The following is a 13008-nucleotide window of genomic DNA, read 5'->3' as shown; positions in this document are numbered from 1 at the left end:
GGCTTAGAGTTAAAGGTTAAGGTTAGGGTCAGTGTTAAGATTTAGGGTGAGGGTTAACGGTTAGGGTAAAGGTTAAGCGTTAGGGTTAGGGTTAGGGGTAGGGTTAGGGGTTAGGGGTAGGGTTAGGCATTAGGGGTAGGGGTAGGGGTAGGGGTAGGGGTTAGGGTTAGGTGTAGGGGTAGGGGTAGGGGTTAGGGGTTATGGTTACGGTTAGGGTTAGGGGTTAGGGTTAGGGATTAGGGTTAGGGGTTAAGGTTATGGTTAGGTTTAGGGTTGGGTTAGGGTTGGGGTTGGGGTTGGGGTTAGGGTTAGGGTTAGGGGTTAGGCTTAGGGGTTAGAGTTAGGGGTTAGGGTTAGGGTTAGTGTTAGGGGTTAGGGTTAGGGTTAGGGGTTAGGGTTAGGGTAGGGTTAGGGTTAGGTTTAGGGGTTAGGGTTAGGGGTTAGGGTTAGGTTTAGGGGTTAGGGTTAGGGTTAGGGTTTGGGATTAGGGTTAGGGTTAGGGGTTACGGTTAGGGATTAGGGTTAGGGTTAGGGTTAGGGTCAGGGTTCGGGTTAGGGCTTAGGGATAGGGGTTAGGGATAGGGTTAGGGGTTAGGGTTAGGGTTAGGGGTTAGGGTTAGGGTTAGGGGTTAGGGTTAGGGGTTAGGGTTAGGGTAGGGTTAAGGTTAGGGGTTAGGGTTAGGGGTTAGGGTTAAGGGTTAGGGTTAGGGTTAGGGGTTAGGGTTAGGGGTTAGGGGTTAGGGTTAGGGTAGGGTTAAGGTTAGGGGTTAGGGTTAGGGTAGGGTTAAGGTTAGGGGTTAGGGTTAGGGCTTAGGGATAGGGGTTAGGGATAGGGTTAGGGGTTAGGGTTAGGGTTAGGGGTTAGGGTTAGGGTAGGGTTAAGGTTAGGGGTTAGGGTTAGGGGTTAGGGTTAAGGGTTAGGGTTAGGGTTAGGGATTAGGGGTTGGGGTTGGGGTTGGGGTTAGTGTTAGGGGTAGGGGAAGGGGTTGGGGTTCGGATTAGGGATAGGGGATAGGGTTGGGGTTGGGGTTAGGGTTAGGGTTAGGGTTAGCTTTAGGGGTTCTGGTTAGGGTTAGGTGTTAGGTTAGTGTCAGGGTTAGGTCTGGTCGTGAGGGTAAGGTTTAGGGTTAGCTTTAAGACCTAGGGTTAGGTTTAATGGTTAGGATTAGGATTACGGTTAAAGGTTAGGGTAATGCTTAGTGGTTAGGGTGAAGGGTGAAGGGTTAGGGCTTTTGTTAGGCATAGCGTTGGGGTTAGAACTAAGGGTTCTTGTCAGTGTTAGGGTTGTAGGCAGCGTTACGGTTAGGCTTAGCGGTGGAGAATTAGGGTTAGGGATTAGGTGTTACAGTTATGACTAGGAGATAGGGTTAGAATTATGGGATAGGAGATATTCTCAGGGAATGGGTTATGTATTAACGTTACGTTAATTGGTTAAAGTTAGGCTCACGGTGAGGTTTACGTGTTAAGGGGAGAAATAGGAACAGGGTTAGGTGCCATGTTCAGGGTTAGAGTTATCTGTTAAAGGTATCATTTATGCTTAGCGCACGGGCCCTGTCGGCATTAGGCTGGGGGGAGGTTAGGGGGCTGGGATTGTCACCGGGAACCCACAGTATCGGACTCTGGGTATGGGCCCGTGGATTTCATGCAGGACACAGTGGTAGAGCCTCCTTTCACACATGGCATGGGAGGATTGCAGGCTTTCTAAACTCTAAGAAAGCAAGAATTCTGAGAATTAGATTTAGGGTTAGGATTATGGTTAGGGTTCAGGATCAAGTGTAGTGTTATGGTGAGGGGATAGGGTTACAGATTAGGGTTACGGTTTAAGGTTACTGTTAGGTTTAACGGTTACAGTTCGTTTTGGGGTTGAGGTTTGCGGATAGGGTTAAGTTGAGGGGTCAGGGTTTGGTACAGGGTTAGGGTTGTGTTACGTTTAGGGTTGAAGATTAGGATTAGGGTTAGGATTAAAGGTTAGCATGAGAGTTAACGGTTAAGATTAAGGTTAAGGGTTAGGGTTAGGGTTTAGGTTTAGGGTTAAGGGTTAGGGTTAGTTTTAGGGTTAGAGTTATGTGTTAGGGTTTGTGTTAGAGGTTAGGGTTAGGTTTACTGTTCGTGGTTAGAGTTACGTTTAGGGGTTAGCATTAGGGTTAGGGATTAGGTTTAGGGTAAGTGTTTAGAGTTAGTGTTGGGCTTTAGGCTCGGGGCTTAGGTTCAGGGTCAGAGGTTAGGGTTGGTGGTAGGGCTTAGATTTAGCGGTCAGTTTAAGGGCACAGGACCTGGTTAATCTACGGTGAGAGGGGTGTGGTCAGAGTCACCACAAAAGCACAACATCATTCCCTGGGCCTTGGGACAAAACCTACATGCAGGACTCAGGCAGAGCCTCATCTCACACATGGCATGGCTGTATTGTAGGCTTGCTTCACTCTGGGAATGGAAGTAGTGTGAGAATTAGGGTTAGGTTTGGGGTTAGGGGTTTCGAGTTAGGGGTTAGGTTTCGAGTCAGGGTCAGGTGCTAGGGATTAGTGGTTAGGTTTAGAGTTAGTGTTAGGGGTTAGGTGTTAAGTCTGGGTTGGGGGCCAGGGTTAGGTTTAGGGTTGGGGTTAGCGTTAGGGTTAGGGGTTAGGGTTAAGGGATAGGGTTAGGGTTAAGGGTTAGGCTTAGGGTTAGGGTTCAGGGTTAGGGTTAAGGTTTAGGGTTAGAGTCAGGGTTAAGTGTTAGGGTGAGGCTTAACAGTTAGGGTTAGGGTTGGGGGTTAGGAATAGGGTTAGGGTTAAGGGTTAGGTTATGGTTCAGGTTTAAGTTTAGGATTAGGGGTTAGGGTTAGTGTTAACTGTAGGTCAGTGTTGGGGTTAGATCTCTAGGCATTAGCGTATAGGTTAGGGTTAGGGTTAAGTAGGGTTATGTTTAATGGTTAGGATTGGGATTAGCGTTAAGGGTTAGGGTTAAGCTTTAGGGGTTATGACTAAGGATCAATGGTTAGGGTTATTTTTAGGCGTAGGGTTAGGGTAAGGGTTTTAGGGTTAGTGTTAGTGTTGTTGGTAGGGTTAAGGTTAGGGTTGGCCTTTCAGAATTAGGGATTAGGTGTTATGGTTATGCCTAGGAGTTAGGGTTAGAATTACGGTATAGGGCTTGTTCTCAGGGTGTCATGCATTATCGTTAAGATAAGGGGTTAAGTTAGGGTTAGGGTGAGGTTTACGTGTTAAGGTGAGCAGTAGGATCAGGGTTAGGTGTTATGTTCTGGGTTAGGGTTATGGGTGTGGGGTAGGGTTTATGCTTAGGGCACGGGCCCTGTATGCACTAGGAGGCGAAGTTAGGGGTCTGTGATGGTCGATGGGAGCCCACTCTATCGTACGCAGTGTATGGGCCTCTGGGTTTCATGCAGGACACTGTGGCAGAGCGGGCTTTCATGCATGGCTTAGTAGGATTGTAGGCTTTCAAAACTCTGAGAAAGCAAGTCTGAGAATTAGATTTAGGGTTAGGATTACGGTACGGTTTAGGGATGAAGATTAGTGATAGGGTGAGGGCTTAGGGTTAGGGGTTAGGGTTAGGGTTAGGGTTGTTGGTAGGGTGAAGGTTAGTGTTGGCATTTTAGAATTAGGGATGAGGTGTTACGGTTATGGCTAGGGGTTAGGATTAGAATTATGGGATAGGGCTTCTTCTCAGGGTGTTATGCATTAAGGTTAAGATAAGGGGATAAGTTAGGGTTACGGGGAGGTTTATGTTTTAAGGTGAGCAATAGGATCAGGGTCAGGTGCTATGTTCAGGGTGAGGGTTAGGGTTAGGGTTAGGGTTAGGGTTAGGGTTAAGTGTTCATGTTAGGTTTAGGGTTAGAGTTAAGTGTTATGGTTAGGGTTAGGGGTTTGGGTTAGGTTTAGGGTTCATGGTTAAGGTTACATTTAGGGGTTAGGTTTAGGGTAAGCGTTTAGTGTTAGTGTTGGGCATTAGGGTCAGGGCTTAGGTAGGGTTAGGGGTTAGGGTCAGTGTTTGGGCTTTGATTTGGCGGTTAGTTTAAGGGTACAGGACCTGTGTAATCTATGGTGAGAAGGGTGCAGAATGTTTCCATGCGACACCACACCATCGGATCCTGGGCCTTTGGCCCAGACCTACTTGCAGGACTCATGCGGAAACTCTACTCACGCATTGCATGGTTGTATTTTAGGCTTGGTTAACTCTGAGAATGGAAGTAGTGTGAGAAATAGGGTTATGGTTAGGGTTAAGGGTTTGGTGTTAGGGGTTAGGGTTCAAGTGAGGTTTAGTGGTTAGGGACTAGGATTTAGGGTTAGTGTTAGGGTTAGGGGTTAGTTTTGCGTTAGGGGCTAGGGTTAGATTTATGGTTGGGGTTAGTGTTAGGGTTAGGATTAGGCATCAGGGTTAGTGTTAGGGTTAAAGGATAGGATTGGCGTTAAGTGTTTAGGCTTAGGGTTTGTGTTAAGTGTTAGGGTTGGGGTTTAGGCTTAGGGTTACGGTTTGAGTTAAGCTCTAGGGTGAGGGTTAAAGATTAGGCTTAGGATTATTGGTTAGGGATAGAGTTATGTTTAAGGGTTAGGGATAGGGTTAGGTTTAGGGTTCAGTGTTAGGGTTAGCATTAGGGGTTAGGGTTAGGGTTAGGGGTTAGGTGTAGTGATGTATTAAGGGCTATGGTTAGAATTAGGATTGGGGTTAGTGTTAGGTTTAGGGTTAGGGGTTAGGTTTAGGGTTAAGGGATAGGATTATGGTTAAGGGTTGGGCGTAGCTTTAGGGTTAAGATTTAGTGTTAGGGTCCGGTTTAAGGGTTAGGGTGAGGGTTAACGGTTAGGGTTAGGGTTGGGGTTAGGGGTTAGGGATATAGTTAGTATTAAGTGTTAGAGTTAGGTTTAGGGTTCAGGGTTAGGGTTAGCTTTAGGGGTTATGATTAGGGTTAGGTGTTAGTTTAGTGTTAGTGTTAGGTCTAGGCGTCAGGGTAAGGTTTAGGGTTAGGGTTAAGAGCTAAGGTTGGGTTTAGTGGTTAGGATTAGGGTTAGGGTTAGGAGTTAGGGTAAAGGGTCAAGGGTTAGCATTATTTTTAGCCATAGCTTTGGCGTTAGGAGTAAGGGTTAGGTTCAGTGTTAGGGTAACAGTAGGTTACCGTAACAGTAACTACGTAGGGTAACAGTTAGTGTTAGTGGTTTAGAATTAGGGTTAGGGATTAGTTGTCACAGTTATGACTAGGAGATAGGGTTAGAATTATGGGATAGGGGTTAATCTCAGGGTAAGTGTTATGCATTAACGTTAGGATAAGAGGTTAAAGTTCAGGTTACGGTGAGGTTTACATTCTAAGGTGAGCAATAGAATCAGGGTTAAATGTTATTTTCAGGGTTAGAGTTTTGGGTGAGGTGTAGAGTTTATGCTTAGGGCACGGGCCTTGTCTGCATTAGGCGGGGGGGGGGGGTTAGGGGGCTGGGATTGTCACCAGGAACCCACTCTATCGTACTCTGGTTATGGGCCCCAGCGGTTCATTCAGGACACAGTGGAAGAGCCTCCTTTCACGCATGGCATGGGAGGATTGTAGGCTTTCTAAACTCTAAGAAAGCAAGAAGACTGAGAATTAGATTTAGGGTTAGGGTTAGGGTTCGGGTTAAGGATCAAGGTTAGTATTAGGGTGAAGGCTTAGAGTTAGGGGTTACGGGTAGCGTTACAGGTTACTCTTAGTTTTAACCGTTACAGTTAGGTTCAGGGTTAAGGTTTATGGTTAGGTTTAAGGTTAGGGTTTAGGGTTTGGTACAGGATTAGGGTTAAATATTAGGTTTAGGGTTAAAGATTACGATTAAGGTTAGGTTTAAAGGTTAGTGTGAGGGTTAACAGTCAGGGTTAAAGTTAAGAGTTAGGGTTAGGGTTAGTGTTAGGATTAAGGGTTCATGTTAGGTTTAGGGTTAGAGTTAAGTGCTATGGTTAGCGCTTGAGGTTAGGGTTAGGTTTAGGGTTCACAGTTAGGGTTACGTTTAGAGGTTAGCATTAGGGTTAGGGATTAGCTTTAGGGTAAGAGTTTAGAGTTAGTGTTGGGCTTTAGGCTCAGGGCTTAGGTTTAGGGTCAGAGGTTAGGGTTGATGTTAGGGCTTAGATTTAGTGGTTAGTTTAAGGGCACAGGACCTGTTTATTCTACAGTGAGAGGGGTTAGGGTTAGGGTTAGGGTTGTCGTAGGGGTTAAGGTAAGATTTAACCTTGGGGTTAGTGTTAGGGTTAGGATTAGGGGGTTAGTGTTAGGGTTAGGGGTTAAAAACACCTACAGCCAGCCCTAACCCGATTTCTGACACTTCTTCCATTCTCAGAGTTAACCAAGCCTACAATACAGCCATGTCATGCGTGAGAAGAGGCTCCACCTGAGTCCTGTATGTAGGTCTTGGCCCAAGGCCCAGCGTACGGTGGTGTTGTGTCGCAGCGACCCTGTGCACCACTCTCACCATAGATTAAACAGGTCCTGTGCCCTTAAACTAACCGCTAAATCTCAGCCCTAACACTAATCCTAACCCCTAACCCTAAAAGTTATCCTTAACCCTACTGTTAACACTCAAACTAACCCTTAACTCTAACCCTTGTCATGATCTTTAACCCTAACCCTAACACTTAACCCTAACCCTGTACCAAACCATAACCCCTAAGTTTAACCCTAACCCTAAACCTAAACCCTAAGTCTAACTGTAACTGTTAAACCTAACAGTAACTTTTAACCCTAAAACTAACCGTATCCCCTTACCCGAAGCCCTCACCCTAAGATTAAACTTCATCCCTAACCATAACGATAATCCTAACCTTAAATCTAATTCTCAGACTTCTTACTTTCTTAGAGATTGGAAAGCTTACAATCCTCCTTTACCATGCGTGAAATCAGGCTCTGCCAGAGTGTCCTACAAGAAACCCATGGGCCCATACCCTGCATACGATAGAGTGGGTTTCTGGTGACAATCGCATCCCCCTCAATCCCACTCCTAGGGCAGACAGGGCCCATACCCTAAGCAAAACCCTACCCCTCACTCATAATTCTAACCCTGATCCTATTGCTCACCTTAACACATAAACCTCACCGTAAACCTAACTTTAACCACTTATCCTAACATTAATGCATAACACTTATGCTAAGAACAACTCCTATCACTTAATTCTAACCCTAACTCCTAGCCATAACAGTAACCCCTAATCCCTAACCCTAATTCTAACCACTAAACATTACCTTAACCCTACAAACAACCCTAATACTAACCCTAACCTTAAACGCTAACCCTAACCTTATCCCTAAACATAACCTTAAAAGTTTACCCTAAACCCTAACCCTATCCCCTAACCCGAAGCCTAACCCTTAATTCTGATCCTAATCCTAACAATTAAACCTAACCCTAACCCTTAACCCTAACACTAACCCTTACCTTAATGCCGAGACCTAATCTTAGCAGTAAAGCTACCTCTAACCCTAACCCTAGACCTTAAACCTAACACTATCCCTAACTTATAACCCTAACCCTAACTGTTAACCCTCACCCTAACCCTTAACTCGGACCATAACCCTAACCCTTAACCCTAACCCTATCCCTTAATGCTAACCCTAAGCCTTAACCCTTAACCCTTAACCCTAATCCTATCCCTTAACCCTAACCCTAACCCCTAACCCTAACCCTAACCCTAACCCCAACCCTAAATCTATCTCTAGTCCCTAACCCAACCCTAACCGTTAACCCCTAATGCTAACATTAACCCTAACCCCTAATCCCTAACACCTAACCCTCACGCGAACACTAACCCCTAACCCCAAACACCTAACCCTAATCATAACCATAATTCTCACACTTCCTCCATTCTCAGAGTTAGCCAAGCCTACAATAAAACCATGCCATGCGTGAGAAGAGGCTCTGCCTGAGACCTGCATGTAGGTCTGGGCCCAAGGCCTAGGGTACGATGGTGTGGTGTGGCGATGACCCATTCTGCACACTTCTCACCATAGATTACACAGGTCCTGTGCCCTTAAAATAACCTCTAAATCTAAGCCCTAACGCTAACTCTAACACTAACCCTTAACCCTAAACTTAAGCCCTGACCCTAACGCCCAACACTAACATTAAACCCTTACCCTAATCCTTACCCATAACCCTAATGCCTAAACGTAACCCTAACGATGAACCCTAAACCTAACCCTAACCCCAAACCCTAACCATAACACTTAACTCTAACCCTAAACCTAACACGAACACTTAAACCTAAACTTAACCACTAACCCTAACACTTAACCTTAACCCTAACCGTTAACTCTCACACTAACCCTTAAACCTAACCCTAATCGTAATCTTTAACCCTAAACCTAACAGTTAACCCTTACCCTGTACCAAAACCTAACCCCTAACCTTAACCTTAACCCTAACACTTGACCCTAAAGCTAACTGTAACCATTAAACCTAACACTAACCTTTAACCCTGACCGTAACTCTAACCCCTAACCCTAAGCCCTCACCCTAATGCTAAACTTTATCCTTAACACTAACCATAATCCTATCCCTAAATCTAATTCTCAGACTTCTTGCTTTCTCAGAGTTTAGAAAGCCTACAATCCTCCCATGCCATGCGTGAAAAGAGGCTCTGCCACTGTGTCCTGCATGAAACCCAGGGACCCATACCCAGTGTACGATAGAGAAAGTTCTCGGCCACAATCCTAGACCCCTAATCCTCCCGCCTAGTGCAGACAGGGCCCGTGCCCTAAGCATAAAAAGTACGCCTAACATATAACCCTAAGCTTGAACGTAACACCTAACCCTGATCCTACTGCTCACCTTATCATGTAGACCACACTGTAACCCTAACTTTAACCGCATCTCCTAAAGTTAATGCATAACACTTACACTGAGAACAACGCCTATCCCATAATTCTAACCCTAAATCTTAGCCATAACCATAAAACCTAATCCCTAACCCTAATTCTAAACTGCTAACCCTAACCTTAACACTACCAACAACCCTAACACTAACCCTAACCCTAACCCTCACCCCTAAACCTACCCTATGCCTAAAAGTAACCCTAACTCCTAACCCTTATCCCTAACCAAAAGCCCTGTCCCTAACCATAAGACTTAAGTCTCACCCTTATACCCTAACCCTAATACGAATCCTTAAGCCTAACCCCCAATCCTAACAATTAACCTTAACCCTAACTGTTAACGCTCACCCTAACCCTTAAATCAGACCAAAACCCTAACACTTAACCCTAACCCTAATCCCTAATGCTAACCCTAAGCCTTAACCCTTTACCCTAATCCTATCCCTTAAGCCTAACCCTAACCCTAATTCCTAACCCTAACCATAATCCCTAACCCTAACCCTAACACTAACCCTAACTCTGAATCTAACCCTAGCCCCTAAACCAACACTAACCCCTAACCCCTAACCCTAACACTAACACTAACTCCTAATTTCTAACCCCTGAACCACACTCGAACCCTAACCCCTAACCCCAAACAATTAACCATAACCATAACCCTAATTCTCACACTTCCTCCATTTTCAGAGTTCACCAAGCCTACAATAGAGCCATGCCATGAGTGAGAAGAGGCTCCGCCTGAGTCCTGCATGTAGGTCTGGGCCCAAGGCCCAGGTACGATGGTGTGGTGTCAAGGGGACCAATTCTGCACCCTTCTCACCATAGATTAAACAGGTCCTGTGCCCTTAAACTAACCGCTAAATCTAAGCCCTAACACTAAACCTAAACGCTAACCCTAAACCTAAGCCCTTATCCTAATGCCCAACACTAACACCAAACACTCACCCTAAATCTAACCCGTAACCCTAACCCCTAAACGTAACCCTAACCATGCACCCTATATCTAACCCTAACCCCTAACCCTAACCATAACACTTAACTCTAACCCTAAACTAACATAAACCCTTAACACTAAACCTAATCCCTAACCCTCATGCTTAACCCTAACCGTTAATCCTCACACTTACCTTTAAACCTAACCCTAATTGTAATCTTTAACTCTAAACTTAACACTTAAACCTTAACCTGTACCAAAACCTAACCCCTAAACTGAACCCTAACACTAAACCTTAACGCTAAACCTAACTGTAACTGTTAAACCTAACACTAACCTTTAACTCTGACCCTAAACCTAACCCCTAACCCTAAGGCATCACCTTAACACTAAACTTCATCCCTAATTCTAACCATAATCCTAACCCTAAATCTAATTCTCAGACTTTTTCTTTCTCAGAGTTTAGAAAGCCTATAATCCTCCCATGCCATGTGTGAAAGGAGGCCCTGCCACTGTGTCCAGGGGCCAATACCCAGCATACGATAGAGTGATTTCCCGGCGAATATGCTAGCCCCCTAACCTCTCCGCCTAGTGCAGACAAGGCACGTGCCCTAAGCATAAACACAAGCCCTAACCAATAACCCTAACCATAACTGTTAACTCTCACCCTAACATTTAACCCTGACACTAACCCTAACCCGTAAACCTATCCCTAAACCTTTACCCAAAGCCTAAGCCTTAACTCTAACACTATCATTTAACCCTAGCCCTAACCCCTAAATGTTACACTATCCATGAACCCTAAGCCTAACCGTAACCCCTAACCCTAACCATAACACTTAACTGTAACCCTAAACCTAACAAGACCCCTTAACCCTAACACTAACCCCTAACCCTAGCCCTTAAACTTAACCCTAAACTTTTACCCTCACACTAACCTTTAACACTAACCATAATGCTAATCTTTAACCCTAAACCTAACACTTAACTCTTACCCTGTACGAAACCCTAACCCCTGACCTTAACCCTGACAATAAACCTTAACCCTAAACCTAACTTTAACCGTTAAAACTAACACTAACCTTAACCCTAACTCTAACCCTAACCCTTAACCCTAAGCCCTCACCCTCACACTAATCGTCATCCCTAATCCTAACCATAATCCTATCCCTAAATCTTAATCTCAGACGTCTTCCTCTCTCAGAGTTTAAAAAGCCCTCACCCTAAAATTTAACCCTAAACCTAACTGTAACTGTTTAAACTAACACTAATCTTTAACCATAACCCTAACCCTTAACCTGAACCCTAAGCCAAACTCTTAACCCTAATCCTATCCCTTAACCCTAACTCTAATCCCTAACTCGAACGCTAACACTAACCCCAACCCTAAACCTAACCCTAGACCCTAACCCAACCCTCACCCCAACCCCTAACCCTAACACTAACCCTAACCCCTAATGCCTAACCCCTAACCCTCATTTGAACACTCTCTCCTAAACCCAAATCCCTAACCCTAACCATAACCCTAATTCTCACACTTCTTCCATTCTAAGAGTTAACCAAGCCTACAATACAACCATGCCATGCATGAGAACAGGCTCCCCCTGATTCCTGCATGTAGGTCTGAGCCCAAGGCCCAGGGTACAATGCTGTGGTGTCTCAGCGACCGATTCCACACCCTTCTCACCATAGATTAAACAGGTCCTCTGACCTTAAACTAATCGCTAAATCTAAGTCCTAACACTAACCCCTACCCTAAACAGAAACCCTGACCCAAACTCCCTTCACTAACACTATACCCTTACACCAAACCTAACCCCTAAACCTAACCCCTAAACATAACCTTAACCATGAACCCTAAACCTGAACCTAAACCCTAACACTTAAGTGTAACCCTAAACCTAACACGAACCCCTAATCCTAACCCTAAACCCTAACCCTAACCCTTCACCTTAACCCTAACCGTTAACCCTCAGCTAACCCTTAAACCTAACACTAATCCTAATCTTTACCCCTAAGCCGAACACTTAACCCTAACCCTGTACCAAACCCTAATCCCTAACACTAAGCCCTCTCCCTAACACTAAACTTCATCCCTAACCCTAACCGTAATCCTAACCCTAAATCTAATTCTCAGACTTCTTGCTTTCTCAGAGTTTAGAAAGCCTACAATCCTCCCATGCCATGCATGAAAGGAGGCTCTGCCAACTGTGTCCTGCATGAAACCCAGAGGCCCATACCCAGCATACGATAGAGTGGGTTCCTGGTGACAATCCCAGCCTCCGAGCCCCCCCACCTAGTGAAGACAGGGCCTGTGCCCTAAGCATAAACACTGCCCCTAACCCATAACCATAACCCTGATCATAACATCTGACCCTGATCCTATTGCTCACCTTAACATGTAAAACTCACCATAACCCTAACCCTAACCCCTTATCCTAACGTTAATGAATAATACTTACCCTGAGGACAACACCTATCCCATAATTCTAACCCTAACTCTTATTCATAACTGTAAAACCTAACACCTAATTGTAAGCTGCTAACCCTAAATTTAACCCTACCAGCAGCCCTAACACTAACCCTAACCCTAACCCTTCATCCTTAAGCCTAAACCCTAACCCTAACCCTAACCCTAAGTATAAACTCTACCCCTCACCCATAACCCTAACCCTGAACATAAAACCTAACCCTGATCCTATTGCTCACCTTAACACGTAAAGCTCACCGTAACACTAACTTTAACCGCTTACCCTAACTTTAAGCATAAAACTGACGCTGAGACCAACCCCTATGCCATAATTCTAACCCTAACTCCTTACCATAACCATAACACCTAATCCCTAACCCTAATTCTAAACTGCTAAACCTAACCTTAAGCCTACAAAAAACCTTAACGGTAACACTAACCCTAACACCTAATCCTAACCCTGTGCCTGAAAATAAACCTAACCCTTAACCTTTAACCCTAATGCTAACCCATAACCCTAACCATAACACTTTACTCTAACCCTAAATCTAACACGAACGCTTAACACTAGCCCTAAACCCTAACCCTAACCCTTAAACACAAACCTAACCGTTAACACTCACACTAACCGTCAACCCTAATCCGAATTCTAATCTTTAACCCTAAACCTAACACTTAACCCTAACCCTGTACCAAACCCTAACCCCTAACCATAACCCTCACCCTAAAACGTAACCCTAAACCTAACTGTAACCGTTAAACCTAACTCTAACATTTAACCTTAACTCTACCCAT

Source organism: Eulemur rufifrons, chromosome 20, assembly GCF_041146395.1.
Source record: "Eulemur rufifrons isolate Redbay chromosome 20, OSU_ERuf_1, whole genome shotgun sequence".
In the NCBI taxonomy this organism is placed as follows: domain Eukaryota; kingdom Metazoa; phylum Chordata; class Mammalia; order Primates; family Lemuridae; genus Eulemur; species Eulemur rufifrons.
Note: the sequence above shows the minus strand (reverse complement) of the source record.